Source organism: Hemiscyllium ocellatum, chromosome 14 (assembly GCF_020745735.1).
Source record: "Hemiscyllium ocellatum isolate sHemOce1 chromosome 14, sHemOce1.pat.X.cur, whole genome shotgun sequence".
Taxonomy (NCBI): domain Eukaryota; kingdom Metazoa; phylum Chordata; class Chondrichthyes; order Orectolobiformes; family Hemiscylliidae; genus Hemiscyllium; species Hemiscyllium ocellatum.
In genome coordinates this window covers 2,554,062-2,578,037 of record NC_083414.1, presented here as the reverse complement: position 1 = coordinate 2,578,037, position 23,976 = coordinate 2,554,062, and positions in this window count along the sequence as shown.

The window sequence follows — 23,976 nt, the reverse complement described above, 5'->3', positions numbered from 1 at the left end:
GGAAGATGAGGCGCTCCTCCTCCAGCCGTCGTGTTGTTGTGTTCTGCCGGTGGAGGAGTCCAAGGACCTGCATGTCCTCGGTGGAGTGGGAGGGAGAGTTAAAGTGTTGAGCCACGGGGTGATTGGGTTGGTTGGTTCGGGCGGCCCGGAGGTGTTCTCTGAAGCGTTCCGCAAGTAAGCGGCCTGTCTCACCAATATAAAGGAGGCCACATCGGGTGCAGCGGATGCAATAGATGATGTGTGTGGAGGTGCAGGTGAACTAGTGGCGGATATGGAAGGATCCCTTGTGGCCTTGGAGGGAAGTGAGGGGGGAGGTGTGGGCGCAAGTATTACATTTCCTGCGGTTGCAGGGGAAGGTGCCCGGAGTAGAGGTTGGGTTGGTGGGGGGTGTGGACCTGACGAGGGAGTCACGGAGGGAGTGGTCTTTGCGGAACGCTGATAGGGGAGGGGAGGGAAATATATCCCTGGTGGTGGGGTCCGTTTGAACCTGGCTGCACCAACACAGAGATCTTAACTGGCATTTAATGGAATTCAAAGTTGGAATTCTGACAATTAAGCCTTTCTTGTGTGTTTGTAACAATATCATGTCTTTGTAACAATGTTGTGTGTTTGTAACAATGTGTCGTTATAACAATGTCATGTCTTTATAACAATGTTGTGTATTTGTAACAATATTGTTTGTTTGCAATAAAGTTGTGTGTTTGTAACATTGTCATGTGTTTGTAACAATGTCGTGTGTTTGTAACAATGTCATGTGTTTGTAACAATGTCGTGTGTTTGTAACAATGTTGTGTGTCTGGAACAATATCATATCTTTGTAACAATGTCGCTGGAAAGACTCCACAGACCCTCACAAAAAACTGGAGGGTGAAAGTAGAACAAGGGGGCACAGCTTCAAAATAAGGGGGAGCAGATTTCAGACTGAGCTGAGGAAAAACTTCATCCAAAGAGTTGTGGAATTCCCCGCCCAGTGAAGTGGTTGATGCTGCCTTATTGAATGATTTTAAAGCAACAATGGATGGGTTTTTGAACATAGAGTCATAGAGATGTACAACTCGGAAACAGACCCTTCAGTCCAACCCATCCATACCGAACAGATGTCCCGACCCAATCTAGTCCCACCTGCCAGCACCCGGCCCATATCCCTCCAAACCCTTCCTATTCATATACCTATCCAAATGCCTCTTAAATGTTGCAATTGTACCAGCCTCCACCACATCCTCTGGCAGCTCATTCCATACACGTACCACCCTCTGTGTGAAAAAGTTGCCCCGAAGGTCTTTTTTATATCCTTCCCCTCTCACCCTAAACCTATGCCCTCTAGTTCCGGACTCCTCGACCCCAGGAAAAAGACTTTGTCTATTTACCCTATCCATGCCCCTCATAATTTTGTAAACCTCTATAAGGTCACCCCTCAGCCTCTGACGCTCCAGGGAAAACAGCCCCAGCCTGTTCAGCCTCTCCCTGTAGCTCAAATCCTCCAACCCTGGCAACATCCTTGTAAATCTTTTCTGAGCTCTTTCAAGTTTCACAACATCTTTTCAATAGGAAGGAAACCAGAATTGCACGCAATATTCCAACAGTGGCCTAACCAATGTCCTGTACAGCCGCAACATGACCTCCCAACTCCTGTACTCAATACTCTGACCAATAAAGGAAAGCATACCAAACGCCTTCTTCACTATCCTATTTACCTACGACTCCACTTTCAAGGAGCTATGAACCTTCACTCCAAGGTCTCTTTGTTCAGCAACACTCCCTAGGACCTTACCATTAAGTGTATAAGACCTGCTAAGATTTGCTTTCCCAAAATGCAGCACCTCACATTTATCTGAATTAAACTCCATCTGCCACTTCTCAGCCCATTGGCCCATCTGGTGAAGATCCTGTTGTAATCTGAGGTAACCTTCTTCGTTGTCCACTGCACCTCCAATTTTGGTGTCATCTGCAAACTTACTAACTGTACCTCTTATGCTCGCATCCAAATCATTTATGTAAATGACAAAAAGTAGTGGACCCAGCACCGATCCATGTGGCACCCCACTGGTCACAGGCCTCCAGTCTGAAAAACAACCCTCCACCACCACCCTCTGTCTTCTACCTTTGAGCCAGTTCTGTATCCAAATGGCTAGTTCTCCCTGTATTCCATGCGATCTAACCTTGCTAATCAGTGTCCCATGGGGAACCTTGTCGAATGCCTTACAGAAGTCCATATAGATCACATCTACTGCTCTGCCCTCATCAATCCTCATTGTTACTTCTTCAAAAAACTCATTCATGTTTGTGAGACATGATTTCCCACGCACAAAGCCATGTTGACTATCCCTAATCAGACCTTGCCTTTCCAAATTCAGGTGCATCCTGTCCCTCAGCATTCCCTCCAACAACTTGCCCACCACCGAGGTCAGGCTCACCGGTCTATATTTCCCTGGCTTGTCTTTACCACCCTTCTTAAATAGTGGCACCACGTTTGCCAACGTCCAATCTTCCGGCACCTCACCAGTGACTATCGATGGTACCAATCCAGGGGCGGCACGGTCGCACAGTGGTTAGCACTGTTGCCTCACAGTGCCAGAGACCATTAATCTGCCTCAGGCAACTGTCTGTGTGGAGTTTGCACATTCTCCCCGTGCCTGCGTGGGTTTTCTCCAGATGCTCCGGTTTCTTCCCACAGTCCAAAGATGTGCAGGTTAGGTGAATTGGCCATGCTAAATTGCCCGTAGTGTTAGGTGAAGGGGTAAATGTAGGGGAATGGGTTTGGGCGGGTTGATCTTCGGAGGATCGTTTTGGACCTTTTGGGCCGAAGGGCCTGTTTCCACACTGTAACTAATCTAATCTAATCAAATATCTCAGCAAGAGGCCCAGCAATCACTTCTCTAGCTTCCCACAGATTTCTCGGGTACACCCGATCAGGTCCTGGGGATTTATCCACCTTTAATCATTTCAAGACATTCACCACTTCCTCCTCTGTCATCTGGACATTTTGCAAGATGTCTCCATCTGTTTCCATACAGTCTATATCTTCCATATCCTTTTCCACAGTAAATACTGATGCAAAATATTCATTTAGTATCTCCCCATTTTCTGTGGCTCTACACAAAGTAAAGGAATTCAGGGTTATGGTGAGAGGGCGGGTAAGTGGAACTGAGGCCCTGATCTTATTGAATAGCAGAGCAGGCTGGAGGGGCCAGATGGCCTACTCCTGCTCCTAATTCTGATGTTCTTATGTTGGCTTGAGCTCAGGCACCGGCTATTCCCAAATGCTGCCTCTGGTTACCGAGTGTCAGGCATTTCAGCCATGTCACCACATTGGCACTATGGTATGGGTACTTGGTATTACTGGGTTGTGTTAGCACCTTAGCATCTGCGGGCATCATGTGATCTCCCAAAGGTTTTCAAGAGGGAGAGTTTGAGCTTCTTGGTATGAAGCTGGTCTACGTTGCAGGTGGAGAAAGTGAGGACTACAGATGCTGGAGATCAGAGCTGAAAATGTGTTGCTGAAAAAGCGCAGCAGGTCAGGCAGCATCCAAGGAGCAGGAAATTCGACGTTTTGGGCATAAGCCCTTCTTCAGGAATGAGGAGAGTGTGTCCAGCAGGCTAAGATAAAAGGTAGGGAGGAGGGACTTGGGGGAGGGGCGATGGAGATGTGATAGGTGGAAGGAGGTCAAGGTGAGGGTGATAGGCCGGAGTGGGGTGGGGGCGGAGAGGTCAGGAAGACGATTGCAGGTTAGGAAGGCAGTGCTGAGTTCGAGGGATTTGACTGAGACAAGGTGGGGGGAGGGGAAATGAGGAAACTGGAGAAATCTGAGTTCATCCCTTGTGGTTGGAGGGTTCCCATGTGGACGATGAGGCGCTCTTCCTCCAACCGTCGTGTTGTTATGGTCTGGCGATGGAGGAGTCCAAGGACCTGCATGTCCTTGGCGGAGTGGGAGGGAGAGTTAAAGTGTTGAGCCACGGGGTGGTTGGGTTGGTTGGTCCGGGTGTCCCAGAGGTGTTCTCTGAAATGTTCCGCAAGTAGGCGGCCCGTCTCCCCAATGTAGAGGAGGCCACATTGGGTGCAGCAGATGCAATAGATGATGTGTGTGGAGGTGCAGGTGAATTTGTGGTGGATATGGAAGGATCCCTTGGGGCCTTGGAGGGAAGTAAGGGAGGAGGTGTGGGCACAAGTTTTGCATTTCTTGCGGTTGCAGGGGAAGGTGCTGGGAGTGGAGGTTGGGTTGGTGGGGGGCGTGGACCTGACAAGGGAGTCACGGAGGGAGTGGTCTTTTCGGAACGCTGATAGTGAAGGGGAGGGAAATATATCCCTGGTGGTGGGGTCTGTTTGGAGGTGGCGGAAATGACAGCAGATGATACGATTTATATGGAGGTTGGTGGGGTGGTAAGTGAGGACCAGTGGGGTTCTGTCCTGGTGGCGGTTGGAGGGGCAGGGGTCAAGGGCGGAGGAGCAGGAAGTGGAGGAGGTGGTGGAGGGCATCGTCTATCACGTTTGGGGGGGATCTGCGGTCCTTGAAGAAGGAGGCCATCTGGGCTGTACGGTATTGGAACTGGTCCTCCTGGGAGCAGATGTGGCGGAGACGAAGGAATTGGGAATATGGGATGGCGTTTTTACAGGGGGCAGGGTGGGAGGAGGTGTAGTCCAGGTAGCTGTGGGAGTCAGTCGGTTTATAGTAGATGTCCGTGTTGATTCGGTCGCCCAAGATAGAAATGGAAAGGTCTAGGAAGGGGAGGGAGGAGGCCCTAGATAGAAATGGAGGTCCCTGGCGTGTCAAGCTGAGTTGTCAGGATTATTGCTCGATGGAGTTTCAGATTGGTCTAAAGGCTGAGTCCTCTGGGACCCAGATTGAGGGTGAAAGTTTACTAAAGGTGACCCTTGCTTTGACTCTCCTTGCCTTAATCAACAGAGACAGCTTGTGAGAGAGTGTGCTTCTGAGATAAATGGGCTTATCGTCTGCTGAGAGGTTGAGGCCCTGGACTGAGGACTAGGGCTGGAGAAGGGACACTCCTGGAGAAGGGACACTCCTGGAGAAGGGACACTCCTGGAGAAGGCCGGGACATTACTGCATTTCTCTTTGTGTTGCTCATAACATCAAAAGCAGGTCACGACCCCCTTCAGACAAGGGGACGACAAGGGGGAATGTCCTTCATACCTTAGGATGCCCCAAACTGTTCCCCCACCAACTCCATCATGGAAAACGAGGCAACCAATTTCTGCACAGTAAGATCCCACAAAGAGGAGTTTGCGAGTCTCAATTAATCTCAGAAGTGTTATGGCACAGATGAAGGCCATTTGGCCCATCAGAGAAAGGGGAAGCTATCCATGGTAGACACCATTTGTGCTGCTGGAGGAAATCTGAACATATAAAACATCAGCCATCTGGAGTGACTCACTCAGAATTCACCCCTCACTTCCTTCCTCAACAAGCATGAACTCATCCAAAACTCCATGACTGATGACGAACGCCTTCACACTCATTGCTGGAATACTCACTGATATCCATTGGCTCCTGCCCCACACAAGCCTCTTTTATTAAATTCTCACCCTCAGGATCAAGTCTCTCTGTGGTCTCACTCTTTCCTACAGCTGCATGGTTCCTTTCCATCACACAAGCCAACCTTCTATCTATTGACACCATCTACACTTTTTGTTGCCATGGTAAGGCAGCCAACATCATCAAAGGCCCCTCCCACCCCAGTTGTAACCTCTTCCAACCTTTCCATCAGACAGAAGATCCAAAAGCTGCAACACAAGTACCGACAGATTCAAGAGCAGCTTCTTCCCCGCTAAATTTATTATAGTTATTAGATTTCTGAATAGACCTCTCAAATTTTAAATTTAATGTTCTCCTCACTTTCTGTGCCCCATCTCTGCTGCTGTAACATTGTATTCCTCACTCTGTTCTATCACCCTAATGCACTTTGTCTGGTCTGATCTGCCTGTACTGCACGCAAAACAAAACTTTTCACTGCACTGAGGTACGCGGCAATAATAAATCAAATCAAATCAAATCAAACATTCATTGTTAGCCAACTCCCAACCACCACCTCCATTCTCAGTGAAACATTCTGCTCCAAGTCCAGACCCTATCCATTTTCCCATGACCTCATCTACAGTTATTTTCATATCTTTACTGTGAAATATCACTGTAAATTAGATCTGATTCCCAAATCCACAGAATGTAAGCTAAAAGTATTTTTTCTTTATTTCGTCACTATCTGATTAAAACCCCCCAGTAAGGGCAGGTTTACCAGAAAAAAAGTGAGGTCTGCAGATGTTGGAGATCAGAGCTGAAAATGTGTTGCTGGAAAAGCGCAGCAGGTCAGGCAGCATCCAAGGAACAGGAGATTCGACATTTTGGGCATAAGCCCTGATGAAGGGCTTATGCCCAAAACATCGAATCTCCTGTTCCTTGGATGCTGCCTGACCTGCTGCGCTTTTCCAGCAACACATTTTCAGGTTTCCAGAAGGAAATTTTTCTATTCATTCCTGGGATGCAATAGTGTCCTTTGGTATTTCTTACAAATCTCACATCGACAGCTTATTTCTTCTATCGCCAATCCTCACTTCTGCACGCTTTACTGAGATTATTAACCTTGTGGAGGATGAATGGCCAAAGTCCCCAGTTAGTTTTCTAATTTAGCGCAATTTAATTTTTACCCTCTAAATTTCTGTACCCTGATGTCACTAACGCATCCTTAATTTCTTTAGTGGGGAAAGTTAGGCTCCATTAAAAAAGAATGCATTAACGTCCCAAATGTGTAAATTGCAAATTCACAGATTTTTCAAATGCAATAGCTTTCTCGTTTTCCATATACAGTTTCATCCTAGCTTCCTTCATCAAGGCCAGCTTCACATCGATGGGATCTGACCAGACACTATGCTCTTAGTAAAACAACTGATTCTGGCTAATTTACAAAGAATTGCTTATCTTTTTAAAGATTTTACTTATCAACACCTGGGACTGATGTAATTCCTTAATTTATTCTGATCTTGATTAGTCAGTGAGTCTGATATTTTACTAAATAAAAATAGAAAGAACTTCAGATGCTGTCAGTCAGAAACAAAAACAGAATTTGCTGGAAAAGCTCAGCAGGACTGGCAGCATCTGCGAAGAGGAATCAGAGTTAACGTTCTGGGTCAAGTGACTGCTCCCCAACAATCTGATGGCTTTCCATTTAGTTTCAGGAATGGGGAATTCCATCAAGGTCAGTACTTTCACTGCTCTTGACGACACCTGCCCATGTCCTACAGTGTTACTGAGATAATCATAGATTCCCTTATGATTCAGCCCACACCAGGTGGAGGAACAGAGGGATCTCGGGGTCTATGTACATAGATCTTTGAAAGTTGCCACTCAGGTGGATAGAGCTTGTTAGAAGGCCTATGGTGTATTAGCGTTCATTAGCAGAGGGATTGAATTCAAGAGTCGTGAAGTGATGTTGCAGCTGTACAGGACCTTGGTAAGGCCACATTTGGAGTACTGTGTGCAGTTTTGGTCGCCTCACTTTAGGAAAGATGTGGAAGCTTTGGAGAGGGTGCAGAGAAGATTTACCAGGATGTTGCCTGGAATGGAGAATAGGTCGTACGAGGATAGGTTGAGAGTTCTCGGCCTTTTCTCGTTGGAATGGCGAAGGATGAGGGGTGACTTGATAGAGGTTTATAAGATGATCAGAGGAATAGATAGAGTAGACAGTCAGAAACTTTTTCCCGGGTACAACAGAGTGTTACAAGGGGACATAAATTTAAGGTGAAGGGTGGAAGGTATAGGGGAGATGTCAGGGGTGGGTTCTTTACCCAGAGAGTGGTGGGGGCATGGAATGCGCTGCCCGTGGGAGTGGTAGAGTCAGAATCATTGGCGACCTTTAAGCGGCAATTGGATAGGTACATGGATGGGTGCTTAATCTAGGATAGATGTTCGGCACAACATCGTGGGCCGAAGGGCCTGTTCTGTGCTGTATTGTTCTATGTTCTATGTTCTATTTTCTATGTTCTAACCCTCCGAAGGGCATCCAAATCAGGCCAATCCCCATCCCCCTGCATTTCCCATGGTTAACCCATCTGGCCTGCACATCTTTGGACTGTGGGAGGAAACCAGAGCACACCCTGGAAATTGTGGGGAGAATGTGCAAACTCCACACTGACAGTTGTGTGAGGATGGAATCAAACCTGGGTCCCTGGCGCTGTGAGGCAGCAGTGCTAACCACTGAGCCGCCATACGGCCCTAGATAAGTTAGCCTCATTTTTACAAACTCACCAATGGCAAAGATTTATGACTAAAGTTAACTTATTTTAGCTGTTTTAATAAGGGTCCCAATGGTGTTACATGTTCTTTCTGAATTTTACTGTATATTAATACATCAACTAAGTAAACCACAGAATTAGATACATTAACTGTCACTTGGTTCACAAGTATTTGGAATGTATCGGTAGTGATTTTAAATCTTAATGGCAGGATTTCATATTGATAGACCCAATGTGGTGATTCAAAAGTTGGCATTTCCATAGCCCTTGATGTCAATGGTACCAATCAGTCTTATAAGAGATGAGGCACTGCCAATCCCATTGATACAATCTTCTAACATGAGAATTGTGCATAATTTTTTTTGTTACTGAATTTGCTTTTCTGTAATCTCTACGGAACCTAGTAGACCTTTAGGAACTAATACTGCTGGGAAATTCTAATTAGTTTGATGAGGTTTAGTTAAGCAATTTTCCAACAGGTACCAAATTTCTGTTTTCAAACTGAGCTTATGTGTTTGAGTGGAATGTTATTTTACTGCTTTTGATTCTGCTACAACCTCCCCATGTCTGGTTAAGGTTGATACCCACATGGATCTGTACAGAACTGAGGTGAGGAGGAATTTCTTCAGCCAGAGGATGGGGACCTGTGGAACTCATTGCCACAGAGGGCTGTGGAGGCCAAGGCATTGAGTGTCTTTAAGATAGAGACAGATAGGTTCCGGATTAGTAAGGGGATTGAGGGTTACAGTGAGAAGGCAGGAGAATGGGGTTCTGAAACATATCAGCCATGATTGAGAGGCAGAGCAGACTCAATGGGCCGAATGGTCTAATTCTGCTCCAGTGTCTTTCACCTCTTTTGTCTTTAAACATTTCCTGGATCAATCTGAATGGATCTCTTCTCATTTGACCAAACATTAATCGGAATGATTTAAATCCAATAGATTTATTGAGGGAATCTGTGAAGAAATCTAGACCTTTCTCCCACTTCTGAGGGTATTTGTGATAAAATGCTTATATCATAATTTTGGGAGTCTAATGGCATTACTGTATGTCTTTGGTGATGATACAATGTAGATGGTAACCCATTTAACCTGAGTTACTTAATATGTCTTAATATGTACAGTTGGAACCTTGGTCTGATTGTATTTCTATTGATGGACCATTGTAGTGATTGTAATGAGGTCAGTCAGCTGGATAGGGGCTGTTAACCTGGTCTAATTGGGACAGCCAGGCTGACAGATACTAACAGGGGTGTCAGAGCTGCTGGGTGATTACTCTGACAAAGCTGTGCCACTGTGACTCGGTGACAGGATACCAGCCTCAGTTACTGGTGGCAATGAGACAAAAGCACACTCTGGAAGACATTCACTTACAACCATCGTCTTTGAGTTGGGTTAAGCATTTCTGGCTTTGTGAGGGTCAGGTCATGCCTCACAAACCTTATTGAATTCTTTGAGGATGTGATAAAACACATTGATGAAGGTAGAGCAGTGGATGTGGTGTACATAGATTTTAGCAAGGAATTTGATAAGGTTCCCCATGGTAGGCTCATTCAGAAAGTAAGGAGGCCTGGGATACAGGGAGTTCTGGCTGTCTGGATACAGAATTGGTTGACTCAAAAAAGACAGAGGGTGGTGGTAGATGGAAAGTATTCAGCCTGGAGCTGGGTGATCAGTGGTGTTCTACAGGGATTGGTTCTGGGACCACTGCTCTTTGTAATTTTTATAAATGACTTGGATGAGGAAGTGGAAGGGTGGGTCAATAAGTTTGCCGAAGACACGAGAGTTGGTGGAGTGATGGATAGTTTGGAGGGCTGTTGCAGGTTGCAACAGGACATTGAGAGGATGTAGAGCTGGGCTGAGAAGTGGCAGATGGATTTCAACCTGGAAAAGTATGAAGTGATTCATTTTGGAAGGTCAAATTTGAATACAGAATACAGGGTTAAAGGCAGGATTCTTGGCAGTGTGGAGGCACAGAGGGATCTTGGGGTACACGTCCATAGATCCCTCAAAGTTGCCACTCAAATTGATAGGGTTGTCAAGAAGGCATATGGTGAGTTGGGGATTGAGTTTAAGAGCCACGAGGCTACGCTGCAGTTCCATAGAGCGCTCGTTAGACCATGCTTGGAATATTAGTGTTCAGTTTTGGTTGCCTCATTATAGGAAGGATGTAGATGCTTTAGAAAGGGTGCTGAGGAGATTTACCAGGATGCGCCTGGACTGGAGGGCAGAGAGCTGGGAAGAAGGGTTGAGGGAACTAGGGCTTTTCTCATTGGAGTGAAGGATGAGAGGTGACTTGATAGAGATGTCCAAGACGATGAGAGGCAGAGATAGCGTGGATAACCTGAGACTTTTTCCCAGGGTGGAAATAGCTATCGCAAGAGGGCAGATTTTAAGGCAATTAGGGGAAGGTTTAGGGGAGATGTCAGAGGTCAGTTATTTACACAGAGAGTGGTGGGTGTGTGGAATGCACTACCAGCTGTGGGAGTAGTGTTGGATACATTAGGGATATTTAAGCAACTCTTGGATAGGGCCATGGATGATAGTAAAATGTACGGTATGTAGGTTAATCTGATCTTAGAGCAGGATAAAGGCTGGCACAACATCGAGGGCTGAAGGGCCTGTACTGTGCTTTACTGTTCTATGTTCTTAATATAATTATACCTTTCGATGTGTGATTTAAAGGAATAGGGTTATCTTTCACTTATATAACTCAGGCCTACTGCATGCAGCATCTCATTGTTGTAGATATAACCTTAATGTTTCCCATGGGCTTCCCTGCAACTTCCAGCATTTGGAATGAACATGTCCCACATTATCACAACGCGATCACTTAGAGCTTTGATTCCTATCTCCATCATCAGCTCCTTCCTTTTTGAACAGAGAGCGGGAGTTCCAGGCTATGACCAGCTGTCCTGTCCTTACCCTTTCCTCCTCTCTCCCACCTTCCCTGATTTTCTGTGATGATGAAAAGCATGTTTGGTTTGATTGGTCAGTGGATAACTTTCAGCCAATCCCGTGCTGTTGTAACCCTCTGGTCTTCAACATGAGTTCCAATGACTGACAGCAGTGAACGCTCAAATTCTTCCAATTCTGCTTGTATTCAATGGTCAAAATCATTTTGGTTCACTCTTTCAGCTTCAGTGTTTGTCAGCCCAGACTGTTACCTTAAGTTTTAAAACTCTTACCTAAGTAATTCAGGATTAACTAATATGCACCCAAAGTGACCTTTCATCTTTGGGTTCGAATCCACGGAAACAATGCTGGATAAGTCCCGACCTGGCAGCCCGGCCTGAACACACTGTCCAGTTTTCCTTCACCCTCTTTGTTTGTTTTATAACTTCTTCAAATGACATAAAGAATATCTCTGAATCCACTTCCTCAAGTTTGTAGGACCTGTACAAATATAAACATTTCCTTCCTGCACTCCAGCCTTTTAAATTGTTTTAATTCCCACTCTTTACCTTTTTCTCTCCCCTGAATCGCAATTTACTGTCTCTTAAGTGCTATTGCCTTCTGTCTCCTTCCTGATGTACTCTCTCTTTTTCGCATCTTTCTGAGGTTCATGTCTGTTAAGCTCCACATCACGGTCCACCCATCTCTTTTCCAAATCCACAGATTCCCTACAGTATGGAAACAGCCCTTGGGCCCAACAGGTCCACATCAACTATCCACCCAGACCCATACCCCGATATTTATCCCTGACTAATGCATCTAACCTACACATCCCAGAACACTATGGACAATTTCCTATGGCCAATTCGCCCTTTAACCCCATTGGTTTATAGATAGGATTGGGGTCCTCTCAAACACATGTGCGCACACACACACACACACACATTCACACGCACATGAACCCATGTTTGGTCTCACACACCCAAATGTGTTCACACACACATACACATACATGCACATATGCACACAAAAACACAGACAGGCACACACATACTACACACACATGCACAGTCTCTCACACACACACATGCACGCACAGATATAGGCGTGCACATGCATATGTCTACATACGCATGCATGCAGACATAGTCTCATACACATGTGCACACACAGGTGCACATGCATGCACACACATACGCACACGTAGACACACACACACATAGAGAGACACACACACATAGGCAGACATATATACACACAAGCACACACACATGAACACATATACAGACATACACACATGCACACGCACATGCACATGCACACACACATGCACACGCACATGCACACGCACACATAGACACAACATGAACAAGGACTATTAAAATGAGATATGTCCCTGCTGTCAACATCAGTAAAAAACAGAGAGATAAGATTAGCTGGTTAAACATTAATTCTACACGACCCGTACAGAGGTTTCACTGGCCTTCACAGTTAACATTTAATGGGTTTCATGCAGTCTCCATAACAACATCCTGAAAAAACTTTGAAGTTCAGTTGAAAAAAAAGGAATGACATCTCCAAAGACTAATCTGTAAGTGAATGTATTTACACAATGTCACACTTGGAAAACTGTATCTGACCTTTCTGTAACACAATAACCTCTGTTTAACTGGCCGTTTTCAATCGCGTTCTGAGGTTACATCCATTACGTGTGTGACTCCATTCCATCGCTGCTTTTCTGGTGGAGTTTCTGTCCCAACAACCACCAGCTCCCACAGGCCCCGGGACCCAGGTGACAGCACAATGAGAAACCAGTCCATGCCCATTAACCAGAATGGGCAGACAACCAAGGTATAACTCAGAGAGGACCTCCCTCCTCCAGCCCAGGCCTGTCGAGGCCATACTCATCGTTCTAACCTCGTTTTGTTCACTCATCACAACTCCAGAAACTCAGAGTAATGTTGCTCGTAGCATAAGTAGAGGAATAATTTCATTTCTATAGCATCTTTCATGACTTCAATCCATCCCTGAAGTGCGTTCCAACCAATGAAAGTGTTTTGAGGCACAGTTGGTGATGTACTTCACAGCAATCTCCTGATATACAAAGACATGCTCCTGAAAGAATTAACCGCTCAATTAAAAGCAAAATGCTGCAGATGCTGTAAATCTGAAATAAAAACAGGAGCTGCTGGAGATACTCAGCAAATCTGACAATGTCAGTGGAGAGGGAAACCAAGTTAATGTTTTGAGTTTAATGTGATTCTTTCTTGGACGGAGTTGAAACTGCATTAAGCTTCACACAGTTTGATAATTTCACATATTGTTCCTGCAACCTTAATAAATTCTTCCCAGCAGAACCATCACTCAGTTATGGCTCTCCCTCTCTTGCTGCAGTCTATTGAAGTCTTTCAGCTATCTTCTTCTGTTAAACAATGCTGGTTTTAGCTTTTAAATTGCTCTTTTCTTACAATAATTTCACTTTGTGACTTTCCTTGGGCTGTGACTGTGGGTGTAACATAGTTCCAAGGCACTGATTTCCCTATTACAGTCTGTGCACTCTGGAGATCTGGAAATACTCCTTTTTCTTTTGTTTCTAATCTCCCCAGCCTGTTTGTATGCCATTGCTTTAACATTTTTAAGTTAATTCATGGAGCTCTGACATATCCACTTCCTAGCTGAACCTTAAAGCAGGAGTGTTTAAGTTTAAATTCCGTGCAGTATGGAAACATGTCCTTCGGCCCAACAAGTCCATCCTGACCCTCCGAAGAGTAACCCATCCAGACCTATTCCCCTACATTTACCTCTGGTTAATACATCTCACACTATGGGCAATTTAGCGTGGCCAATCCACCTGACCGCACATTGTGGGAGGAAACCACCGCAAACCCACACAGAGAATGTGCAAACTCCACACAGACAGTCGCCTGAGGTGGGAATCGAACCCAGGTCCCTGGTGCTAACCACTGAGCCACTGTGCTACCCTCAGACCTCTGAATTTCCCAATGGGATCCATAAATGCTAAGTGTGACCAGTGTGATTTGATTAATTACCATCATGTGTACTGAGGCACGGTGAAAAGTGTTGTTTTACGTACCTTATAGGCAGATTGTACTATACCAGTGCATCAGGGTAACAGCACAGAGTGTAGCGTAGTGTTACAGCATCGAGATGGTCAACATTAACTTTTGAGATGTCCGTTCAAAAGTCTGACAGCACAAGCTGTTCCTGAATCTGTACATGTACACAAATATTTATATCTTCTGCCTGATGGATGAGAGTACACCCGGGGTGGGAGAGGTCTGCAAAGATGATGGCTGCTTTCCTAAGGCAGTGGGAAGTATAGATGGAGTCAGGAGATGGGAGGCTGGCTGGTGTGATGGAGTGGGCTGTGTTCACGACTCTCTGTAGTTTCTTGTGGCCCTGAGCAGAGCAGTTGCCAAACCTCACTGTGATGCATCTGGATAGGATGCTTTTCTATGGGTTAGTGGGCGGCACGGTGGCACAGTGGTTAGCACTGCTGCCTCACAGCGCCAGAGACCCGGGTTCAATTCCCGACTCATGCGACTGACTGTATGGAGTTTGCACGTTCTCCCTGTGTCTGCGTGGGTTTCCTCCGGGTGCTCCGGTTTCCTCCCACAGTCCAAAGATGTGCGGGTCAGGTGAATTGGCCATGCTAAATTGCCCGTAGTGTTAGGTAAGGGGTAAATGTAGGGGTATGGGTGGGTTGCGCTTCGGCGGGTCGGTGTGGACTTGTTGGGCCGAAGGGCCTGTTTCCACACTGTAAGTCTAATCTAATCTATAAAAATTAGCATGCTGAATTTCCTTACCCTCCTGAGGAAGTAGAGACATTGTTGTGCTTTCCTGACCATTGCATCGATGTGGATGCACCAGGACAGATTGTTGGTGATGGTCACTCCCAGGAACCTGAAGCTCTAGACCCTCTCCCCCTCAGCCCCATCGATACAGACCGGGGCGCAGCCTCCTCTCTGCTTCCTGAAGACAATGACCAGCTCCTTCATTTCACTGACACTGCGGGAGAGATTGGTGTCTTTCCCACACTGAGCTCTCTATCTCCTTCCTGGATTCTGTCACATCAGTCTTTGAGATCCAACCTACAATAGTGGTGTTGTCAGTAAACTTGTGAATGGAGTTGGGATGGAATTTGGCTGCACAGTCAGTAGAGTAAGGGGCTGAGTACGCAGCCTTGTGGGGCATCAGTGTTGAGGATTATGGTGGAATGGTGCGTGGTTGCCTGTCCTTACTGATTGTGGTCCATGAGTCAGGAAGTTGAGAATCCAGTTACCATTGGGGGGAGTTTGGGTGGGAGGTGGGGTTGTAGGTTGGGCAGAGACCTAGTCCTGGAGTTTTGAGATGAGTTTGTTTGGAATTATGATGTTGAAGGTGGTGTTGTAGCCAATAAATAGGAGCCTGGTGTAGGTATCCTTATATCTTTGTTCCAGGAATGAGTGTAGGGCCAGGGAGTATGCTATGGATTTGAAGTTCTTTCTGATCTCCATTACTGGTTATCAGGTCTGAAAGGAAGGCTTTAGTCTAGACACTGCCTCTGCCTTATCATCCTTTCCCCATGTTTCTGGTTGTTCCTTCAAATTGCTGGCTGTCTGTGTGAGCAGTGCTTCAGTCCAATCTTTTCAATAATAGTCTCAGGTACGAGTGGCTATCACACAGTCTGGCCTGACTTGGACCCAGATTGAGAACATCTGATTCGAATTTTCAAACTATAGCAGTCAGCGTTTGACACCAAAGATTAGATTAGATTAGTTACAGTATGGAAACAGGCCCTTCGGCCCAACAAGTCCACACCGACTCGCCGAAGCGTATACCACCCAGACCCATACTCCTACCTTTACCCCTTCACCTAACACTACGGGCAATTTAGCATGGCCAATTCACCTAACCTGCACATTTTTGGATCTCTGTAAGTCAACAAAAATCTGAGACTGCAGGGTAGATGTGGTCTCAACAATACTTCACTTAGTGGTGTCACCAAATCCTGCAGACTGAATGGGAGGATCATCAAACACTAATGCCCATCTCAAAGCCAAATCCACAAATGTTTCAGGAAATCTCCTGCAAAAATCCATTACAGCAGCCTGAACACTGTGTCTGGAAATGGCAAGCATCTTCCTGACTAAACTCTGGCTCCTCAGACCACAAACAGCCAGTGTCCTGGGGAAAGACAAAGATCCTCAGCATCTCTTGATGAAGTGCAGCAGTCTCACCATGAACAACTGAGAGGAATTTACCATCAATCGCTCAAAATGGTGACAGCATGCCGATAAGCTCGGACTTTCCTCTCTGGAGGGAAGGAGGAAGAGAGGAGACCTGATCGAGGTGTACAAAATAATGAGAGGAATAGATAGAGTCAATAGCCAGAGACTTTTCCCCAGGGCGGGATTGACTGGTACGAGAGGTCATAGTTTGAAGATATTAGGAGGAAGGTATAAAGGAGACTTCAGAGGTAGGTTCTTTACACAGAGAGTTGTGAATGCATGGAATGCGTTGCCAGCTGTGGTGGTGGAAGCAGAGTCATTGGGGACATTTAAGCGACTGCTGGACATGCACATGGATAGCAGTGACTTGAGAGGTGTGTAGGTTGTTACTATATTTTACATTAGGATTAAACCTCGGCACAATATCGTGGGCCAAAGGGTGTGTTCTGTGCTGTATCTTTATATGTTCTATGTTCGATGTAGCCCAGCATGCTTTGAATCCTAAAGGCAGGCTGGTGACAGGGCTTATGCCTGAAATGTCGATTCTCCTGCTCTTCAGATGCTGCCTGACCGACTGTGCTTTTCCAGCACCCACATGTTTTGACTCTGATCTCCAGCATCTGCAGTCCTCACTTTCTCCTGGTGACAGAAAAGGCAAGGAAAAGAAGCACCCCTGTCCCCTGGTCCCCTCTGCCCTGTCCCGTGGGGCTAATGTTCTCTGTGGTCAAACGTGCTGCTGGAAAGGCATAGCCTGTCGGGCAGCATCTGAGAAGCAAGAGAGTTGATGTTTCAAGCTGTGGGTCAACAACTGGCCAATTCAGTCACATGGAGACCCACAACAAAACCTTCACTGGACCTCAGCCTCAAACTGAGAGCCAGCCAACGATAAGACATGAACAACCAATTAAAACTAACTTCCACTTCCTGTTCTGAAGACAGAAAAACATTAGTTGCTGCCATTATCTTGGTTTGGTTTTTAAAATTTGTTTAAACCTTCTCCATCACGATGACCCTCTCCCAATACTTCAATCCTCTGAGGCATCTTTATTCCTTTAACTTTGGTCCCATGTCCATACTGTATTTCCATAGCTCCGCTTTAGACTACCATCCCTTCCGCTTCTCCTTCACGATTTGCTCCTTTAAGTCACTCCTTAACGTTTATCTTTGTGAACAAAATTTTGATGAACTATCTTAATACCTGCTTCTGGGATAATGTCAAACTTTATTTGATCATGCCCCTGAGTTATTTTATGTTATCATAGACTCTGTATTCACCAAAGACCCTCCGACAGCATCTTCCAAACCCACAACCACTTCCATCTGGAAGGACAAGGGCACTAGATACACAGGAACACTATTCCTGCAAGTTCCCCTTCAAACCACTCCCCATCCTGATTTGGAAATATATCGTTGTTCCTTCACTGTCCCTGGGTCAGAATCCTGGAATTCCCTCCCTAAGGGCACTGTGGGTCAACCTAATGCACATGGACTGCAGTGGGTCAAGAAGGCAGCTCACCCCCACCTTCTCAAGGGGGCAATTAGGGACAGGTAATAAATACTGGGCCCAACCAGCGACACCCTCGTCATATGAGTGAATAAGAAAAACTAAAAATGTAATTTTTTGACATTGTTCCTTTTTTTTTAAGAAATCTCAGAATGTGGTCATCATTGGCAGGGCCAGAATTTATTGTTCATCTCTAGCTGTCCTGAGAAGACAGTGCTGATGCGTTTTCAGCCTAAATCACTGAGAACAATCTGATATAATTAATATCCCATAAGAGGGCAGCAGTGAGTGAGCTCTATTGCTGTTGGACTGGAGTCACACACATGCCCAGGGCAATAGGCTTCCGTCTTGAAAGGATCTTTGTTGGGTTTTTGTGACCGTGTGAGTCCTCTTTTGTTGAACATTATACTTAGATCCAATTCTCACCCTGCCAGCTGGAGGACCTGCGTTCCATCCAATGCTCTAAAATAACGGTTCAGATGTCATACCCTCACCTCTGGCCTCTCGGGGGAAAAGGTAGGAAAGTGGAATCGAGGATGGTCTCATCAATCGCCATCTGAATGAATGACAGAGCAGACTTGATGGGCTGAATGGCGTCTTCCTGTTCCTCCAGCCTTTGGTCTCTGACTCTGATGATTGGAGATGTTGAGGAACAGAGAAACTAACTAAGGGACGTTCACAGCAGAAACGGATTGACTCTTGGGAGCTTGAAGAGTTATGTAAGTATTCTCCAAATTTAGGCAAATGAGGGAGCAGTAATAAATGACGAGCTTTCCAGGGATTCCCACATCCTGAGACAAAATGGCTTGCCTTCATTGGTCAGAACATTGGGCATGGGAGTTGGGATGTCATGTTGCAGCTGTACACTTTTAGAATACTGTGTTCAATTCTGGTTGCCCTTCTGTAAGAAGGATGTTCATAGAATAGCATCCCTACAGTGTGGAAGCAGGCCATTTCATCCATCATGTCTACACTGATTCTCCCAAGAGCATCCCACCCACTCCCAACTCTTACCCTACAACCCTGCAATTCCCGTGGCCAATCCACCTAACCTGCACATCTTTGGAGTATGAGAGGAAACCAGAGCACCAGAGGGGACCCGTGCAGAAATGGGGAGAATGTGTAAACTCCACACAGACAGTCGCCAGAGGCAGGAATCATACCCAGATCCCTGGTACTATGAGGCAGGAGTGCTAACCACTGAGCCACCATGCTGCCCTGTATTGTGAGACTTGAAAGGGTTCAGAAAAGATTTACAAGGTTGTTGCCAGGGTTGGAAGATTTGAGCTACAGGGAGAGGTTGAATAAACTGGGGCTGTTTTACCTGGCACATAGAAAGTTGAGGGGTGACCTGATGGAGATTTATAAGATCATAAGGAGCATAGATAAGATGAATAGCCAATATTGTTACCCTAGTGCTGGAGAGTCCAAAACTAGAGGGCATAGGTTTAAGATGAGAGGAGAAAGATTTAAAAGGGACCTGAGGGGTAACGTTTTCGCACAGAGGGTGGTGCATGTATGGAATGAGGCGCCAAAGGAAATGGTGGAGGCTGGTACAATTACAGCATTTAAAAGGCATCTGGATGGGTATATGAATAGGAAGGGTTTACTGGAATATGGGCCGGGTGCTGGCAAATGGGACTAGGTCAGATTGGGATGTCTGATCAGCACAGAGTAGTTCGACTGAAGGGTCTGAATCGAAGCTGTGTTACTCTAGGAGTCTTAAAGTAAAGGTAAATCTAAGGCTTGGAGAGTAAATGCTGAACAGGACTGTCTGAACTTTAATAGCTGAGTAGCTGCAGATAGAATCAGTGATGGTTGTCTCTGTACATCCACTGCTCAGTCACCTGTTACACACGAGACCTTGAGACATCCGACAACAAACCACTGAAAACAAAGTTCCTGTCAATATTACAGTCCTTGGGAAAATTCCACTCTCGTCAGAGTTGTACTCCATCCGGTGAGTGACGTTACCTTGTGTATGGACAGCAAACATTCAGTTTCCCCACGTTATTTGGAAAGCAAGTTATTCCAGCTTCAGTACATTTCATTTATCTTCATCTTTAGTTGATTAATAATGAAAGATTTTGGACCTTTCGTCACCTCTGCATGCGTGAAGTTACTCCCCAAGCAGTGAGATCCCCTTTTGATGCGTCAGCGCTGCAGCAATACAGGGCAGTCACTTTGACATTATGGGTCTACCTACAGCACATGGACTACAGCAGGTCAACAAGGCAGCTCACTCCCACCTCTTCAAGGGGCAACTAGGGACAGGCAATAAATACTGGACCCAGCCAGCGACAACCATATCCCAGAAGTGAATTTTTAAAAAAATCATACACAGTAAAATCCCAGAAATGGCAATGTTACAATGATCAAATTATCCACTTTTAGTGGTGTTGCTGAGGTAACAAATATACACCAGGAACATAGGAGCAGGAGTAGGCCATTCAGCCCCTTGAGTTAGCTCTGCTATTTGAGACTGGGTGACCGCTTTGCAGAGCACCTACACTCTGCCCACAAAAAAGACCCTGAACTTCCAGTTCCTTGCCCCTTCATCACCCCACCCTGTGCACTGGCCAACATCTCTGTCTCAGGCTTGCTGCAGTCTTCCAATGAAGGTCAGCACAAGCTGGAAGAACAGCATCACTTTCCCCTTGGGAACTCTACAGCCTCTGGGTTCAATATCAAGTTCAATAAGGGTTTGAGACACCTTCTCCAACCCACCTCACCACACACAAGACCGCGTGATCACATGGCCTACCACTGCGCACTACCCATTGTTAGCCACTAACAGTCTCCATTAGCAGCTATTCACTCTACCAGCCCGATCCTTATCGATTCCTTTGTCTGTCCAACTCTCTGTCCTTCTCTCTCCTGATGAAGGGCTCTGGCCCGAAACGTCGAATTTCCTGTTCCTTGGATGCTGCCTGACCTGCTGTGCTTTAACCAGCAACACATTTTCAGCTCTGATCTCCAGCATCTGCAGACCTCACTTTTTATTTGAACTCTATCCACACCTATCATTTACTCTTCCCACTCCTCCTCCCACCCTGTCTTCTGCATAAAAAACAACTTTCTCCAGTTGTCATCAGTTCTGTGGAAGGGTCACTGGACCCAAAACATTAACTCTGATTTCTCTCCACAGTTGCTGCCAGACCTGCTGAGCTTTTCCGGCAATTTCTGTTTTTGTTTCTGCCATGTGAGACTGCGGCTGATCACTTAACTTCAGCGCCACATTCCCACATTATTTCCGCATTGATTGATGATATTATAAAGTGGCAACCTGTCACTTTCTGTCTTGAACCTGCTCAATGACTGAATTTGTATGGCCCCTTGGGCTAGTCAATTCCAAAGAGTGAAGACATTCCTCCTCGTCCCACTGCAAAACAGCCTGCCTTTAGTCTGAGATTGTGCCTCTGCTGGTTCTAGACCAGACCCTCCTTTACCACAGCCCAACCAGGGCAAACACACTTTCTACATCTATCTGTCATTAACAGTCAGACCTCTGTCCCATTGTTTGAAATCATTTCTCATTCCCTGAATCTCCAGAGAATGCAGTTGCATGTGTAATGATTGTAACAGGATCGGCCAGGTGCACCTCATAGAATATGAGTTCCCTGATTGGGGCTGTGAATCTGGTTCAATCAGGGAGCCCTGGCTGACAACTATGTATAGGAGTGTCACCTGCACACAAACAACATGGGTACTGGGAGAAGAAAATAACCACTACCGCAGTTACGTGGTAGTGTTGTTGTAATAAAATTTAAAAAAGAGAAGAAGACAAAAAAAAACAGGAGTGTCAGGGGTTAAAAAATGGGGAGTGTCAGACATTCTTTTCACTCTTAAAATAAAGAAAAATAAACAGAAGTGTCCTACCGCTGTTAGATGGTAACGTGGGGGGAAAAACAGGAGTGTCAGAGGTTCTGTTCACTCTGAGAGCTGGCTAGAAAAAAAAAAATGAGCAGGAGCGTCTCTCCATTTGTGTCAGGGAGGGGACTGACTCTGAGCTATCTATCTGCCCAGTGCAGACTGTGAAGACGAGGAGGAAGGAGAAGAAAAAGAAGAGGAGAGTTTTCTTTTCTCCCTCTTGTCCAGGGAAGACTTGCCTTCGATAATAATAAAAAAATGAACAGGAGTGTCCGAGGTTCTGTTCACTCTGACAGCTGGCTCTGAGGGAGCTAGATCAGTGTCGGGGACTCTCCAAGTGTAAATAAAGGGGGACTTGAAGACGGGTACCGGCCTCTGTGGAGTTATTCCAGCACACTCTTCAATCTCTTCTAAAGAACAGCCCCAGGATTCCCAGAAATCAGTCCAGGGAACCTCTGCCATATTCCCAAACATTCTGACCTTCCCTGGGCAAGGAACACAATATCCCAAGTGTCTTATATAACTGAAGCAAGACTTCTTAGCCCTTGTATTAAAGTCTAACAAACCATTTACCTTCTGAATTACTTTCTGAATCAGCAGGAAGACCATAAGACATAGGAGTGGAAGTAAGGCTATTCGGCCCATCGAGTCCACTCCGCAAAGTATGAGAGAAGCTCAATAGATGCTGGCCAATCAGTGACACCCACAGACCATGAACAAATAAACCTGATGGCCTCCATGCAGGGACCTGAATGAAAGAGACAGGGATGTGCTACTTATGATTTTCCAAAATTCCTTAAATTCTTGATCTGTTTCATTGTAATTCCACTTTTGAAGAAGGAAAGGGAGAGATCACAGTGAACTGGGTCCAGTTCTCCTGCTCTCAGTCATTGGGAAGGTGTCAATATTGTCTGGGACACCAAGGAAACCGAGTGCCCTTTTCCATGAAAGCGTTCGATGGATCTTCAGGCAGGGCCTTGGTTTAATGCTTCAGCCATTCACCCAACTCACCCGAGGGAGCTCACCAGATCCTGCCTGAGTTAAGTAATCAGGTGAAGAAGTGTCTCAGTTTCTGTCCAATCTTAGTATAACTCAGAATCTTATTATTGCAATTGGTATTCCTGACTGAACACTGAGGTTAGAAGATGCAGAGATTGAACCTGAAACTTTCTCTAGTGAGTATCCCCCCATAACAACATTATCCATTATTTCTGTCAAAGATGTGTCTATAATGAATGGATGGAGGCAATTGCTGGTGATTGTTGATCTGTAACTGCTCCTGGTTGGTATGGAATCCAGGTCCATGTTAGTCAGTGTAGGACCTGGTCAGTCTGGGGAAGTGATGAGTCAGTGTGGGATCACTGGTCAGTTTTATGCATCCACGGGATGAGGACATCACTATCCAGGCAGCATCTATTGCCCATCCCTAATTGCCCAGAGTCAACCATATTGCTCTGGGTCTGGAGTCACATGGAGGACAGACCTAGTAAGGATGGCAGTTCCCTTCCCTAAAGGACATTAGTGACTCGGACAATGGTCATCATTAAATTTTTATTGAATTCAAATTCCATCAGCAACAATTGTAAGATTCAAACCCAGAACCTTGGATTAGCAGGCCAGCAGGTCAGTAATGTATCAGTGTGGGTCAGTAATGGTTCAGTATGGGTCAACGTGGGTCAGTAATGGGTCAGTAATGGGTCAGCATGGGTCAGTAATGGGCCAGTGAGGGTCAGTGTGGCTCAGTAATGGGTCAGTAATGGGTCTGTGTGGGTCAATGTGGCTCACAATGGGTCAGCATGGGTCAGTATGGGTCAGTGTGGCCAGTAATGGGTCAGTAATGAGTCAACATGCGTCAGTAACGGGTCAGTGCGGGTCAGTAATGGCTCAGTATGCATCAGTAATAGGTCAGTAATGGAACAGTGTTGGTCTGTAATGGGTTAGTGTGGGTCAGTAATGGGTCAGTAATGGGTCAGTAATGGGACAGTGTGAGTAGTAATGGGTCAGTATTGGTCAGTAATGGGTCAGTGTGGGTCAGTAATGGGACAGTGTGAGTAGTAATGGGTCAGTATGGGTCAGTAATGGGTCAGTGTGGGAGAAGTACCTGTCTGGAACAAGTTGAAGCTTTTGGAAACAGTAGAGACTGGTGACACTGCCAGTCCGCGAGGCGGCCAGGTCTGTCAATCAAAAGTTGGCGTGCAGGCAGAGCGGAAGAGTTGGACATCGCACAGAGCCGTGGTA